We start from the raw sequence: 3,533 nt of genomic DNA, 5'->3' as shown, positions 1-3,533 counted from the left end.
AATCATCAGGAGCTTTAGCTTGGTCCCTGTCTCTTCAGAGTGATTGACATGTGCTAGTAATTTAGCTATTGTTTTTTAAGGTCATGTGCCATAGGTGTGTGTGGTGTGTGTGTGTGTGTGTGTGTGTGTGTGTGTGTGTGTGTGTGTGTGTGCAAGAGAGAGAGAGAGAGAGAGAGAGAGAGAGAGAGAGAGAGAGAGAGAGAGAGGACAGGGTATCATGCCATCGCCAGCAGCCCCCAGGTTTTAGTAATTTTAATCCATTATTTTATTTATCAGATCATATCTGCATATAATATATTTTCAAACCAATAGTTTTGGTTAATAGGAATGCCAAAATATTTCTCATGCCATAGTTCAGAGACAGATCTTCATGGTGCTATATTGTTCTTATATTTCAGCTGGATCAGTAGCAAAAATTTGCTTGCTTTAAGTTTCCAAATTTCAACTACTTTGAGTTGGAGAATAAACAGTGAACTGTCTGAGAGTAATGTAAATATTTGACTTGTATTGTTGTTTCTCTTTTCCATCGTTGAGAATGCATTTTTTCTTACAAATAATGTTCTTGTAGGTGCTTCATTTGCCCATCCATGTTTAAAAGAATTGTGGTAAATATATTTACAATAGTAGTTCATGTCACATTAAATTTCCATAATGTCGCTGATGGAAGAGCATTAAGATTAGAGAGAGACACTGATTTATGTGTATGTGGTCATTTTACCTCTTCCTTTGGTTAGACCTCACTTTGTGTGTGTGTGTGTGTGTGTGTGTGTGTGTGTGTGTGTGTGTTTCAGCACCTTGCATATGCATGTGCCTGCACTTGGCTGTGCAAATTCGTGTAGCTTGCACATGTAACTGATACAAATGTGGCAGAATGAAATTAGAGAGGCACATTTTTCGAACAGGTTGTGAATCTGCAAATCAGTATATGTGCTTAATATATTTTTATCATACTAAAAATTTGCATGTTTATAGTGTTGAATGTTGATGTAACATTTTCAGATTTAATATTTTGTGAAAAATTAAATTTGCTTTTTCGTGTGCATATTGTGCCATAAATGAGTCCTAAGATGCCATTGTTTTCTGATAATAAGTTTACATATTGCACTTCTTTCAGCTGTTTGAAGGTGAAATCTTCACTTTTGGTGGCAGAAAGAGTAATGTAAGTCATAAAATTAGAAATTTGTGGGCCTTTTCTAAGGAAGAAAATCAAAGAACACTAACTTTCAAGCCATCACTGTAGAGTGCTAGAGTTATTATAAAGGTGGGAGAAGTAAGAGAGTCATATTCTGTAAATGGTATAGTAAGGGATGATTGCTCTATATTCCATGAGACTTTTTCATATACTTCCTGCTAATTGCATAGGAACAGGGTAGGACATTTTTGCTTATGCTGTTGTGCTATCTTTGCCGTAAGTGTGTAGTGCACAGTGAATTCTGTTTTCACCTTTGAAACATTTAAAAAATTCATTGTGTTTGTAAGTGATAAAGCAACTGTTCTCATCCTAACACTTTTCCTTCACCTGAAGGTGTTTCCTTCTTTTTGTCATTAAAAAGGTAACTACCAAAATGTCTTCTTAAGACCTGTTCTGTTGGTTGATTTATTCAAGCTAGGATCATATTCAGTATACTAGAGACTCCTTTCCTTCTACAGATCTCTTGTATATTTATGTTGTTCAATTTATTAATACCACTGTTACTTGTAGCCTGTTTATATGGCAATGTTAAGTTTGTTATTTACAGTATTCATATTCCATATTCTGTAAAGCTAAGCTCTTAAAACTCGGAGGAGGGGGGGGGGGGCCTTGAAAATGTATATCACTTGAGATATACTATTATTATGAAAAAAAAAGAAAGAATCAGTTCACCTGAAATATAATATTGCTGTAAAAAAATTAGACTCATTTTCCTTACTGGCAGTCTATTGCTGCCATAGATACATTAAAGTAGATTTTATGAAATAGTTTTTTGTGCAGAAAGAATGAGGGTAGATGTATTTAATGTCGAATCAAGCTAAATACTTTTAGAATCAGTTTCTACTTCAGTCAGTATGCAATATATCATACTTTCAGTTGGCAAAGTTTGTCCAGTTCCATCAAAAGAAGAGAACAGCTGCTTGTCTGATATGAATCTAAAACTGTGTGCTGAAGATAGTATAATTAATATGCAAATATTTAACTATCTAGAGATTTCTTTTCATCACAGCAACATTCATGGTACAGTCTCTGCTAGCCATTTTATATGTATAGGTTTGCAATATTATATTATTTTCTTTGTAGCCCTGGTGCCAATATTGATACCAACTCATGAGTTATCATGTTATTATTTCATTGTTTATAACTGTACAATATTGTGTTTTTACAGCAACTTTATGCCCAATTTTAGTCCAATCTTTGTGTGGGATTTGGAAAAGTACTTAATGATTAATAACTGAAACTTGACTCGAAGGCTGAAACTTTGTAACTAGATGACTTAAAGGAATCTGGTTTATATTTGATAAGCTCTATAATTCTCATGGATGAATAATGGACTACTTCAGAATTGAATTTGTTTTTACACTGACAAAATAAAAAAGGCAAGTATGCAGGAAGTTTATGGAATAATCTCTTGATGGACATGCATTTAGTAAAGCTCCATAGGCGCTTTTTATGCAGCAATTAGTAGTTAATTACAGTAAAATGTCTATCAGTACCTAAGTAAATGTTGGCAGTCACAAATGCCTATGTATCATTTAATGTAACTTACTGGACACAGTTGCTTGGCATTGTTGACAAAAGTTTAGTGGTTTTATATGTGTGTTTCGTGCAAGGCAACAGAAAAATGTACCCCACTGCTCATCCATACCACCACAGTGCACTTGTCTCTTGTATGGTCCCTCCAGATGCTTGTCTAACTTAAAATGTATCCTTCCATGGATACTTTTGGTCCTATAATGTTGAAGTTCATAAGTAGTGATTGAAAACATTTATAGATGCAGTGCCTGAGTGTGCAGAGTACAAGCATTGTAACTTCATAGCCCATGCTGTCTTTTTCACAAGACAAGAATAAATATTTAGCCATTGGTTACCAACTGTCCTCCCTGAGGGATTGCCTTAAATTGAGTTATGTACTTGAAGTTGGCACATAACATCATATGAAACCAAGATTATGTTAAGGGGATGATGGTTTTCTGAGATTACATATTCTGTGGAAATATGTAATATTATGTGCAAACATTTTGTTATGTTGTATCTATTCAAATAAGAAACATCAGGAGCAAAAACGACACTTGGTTCCTGTGTATTATCCAGGTCAGTAAAAATGAAACTAATGAAGAGGTACAGAGTTATATTCTGTTTAGATTTTTAATAACTTACTATTGATGATTACATCTGCTAGATTTAACACACAATTTTTGACTGATCATGACTTTCAGATTTATTTAGTATAAGAAGTGGTTTGCAGTTTTACATTATGAAGAATATCTTGTCATTTTTTTTTCTCAATAGCAAGAAGCATTGAGTCAGTTTCTGTCTAAGATAATGCAACTGTTATAGT

Source organism: Schistocerca piceifrons, chromosome X (genome assembly GCF_021461385.2).
Source record: "Schistocerca piceifrons isolate TAMUIC-IGC-003096 chromosome X, iqSchPice1.1, whole genome shotgun sequence".
NCBI classification, from domain to species: Eukaryota; Metazoa; Arthropoda; class Insecta; order Orthoptera; family Acrididae; genus Schistocerca; species Schistocerca piceifrons.
The sequence above is the reverse complement of the archived record's forward strand: the minus strand, read 5'-3'. Positions refer to the sequence as shown.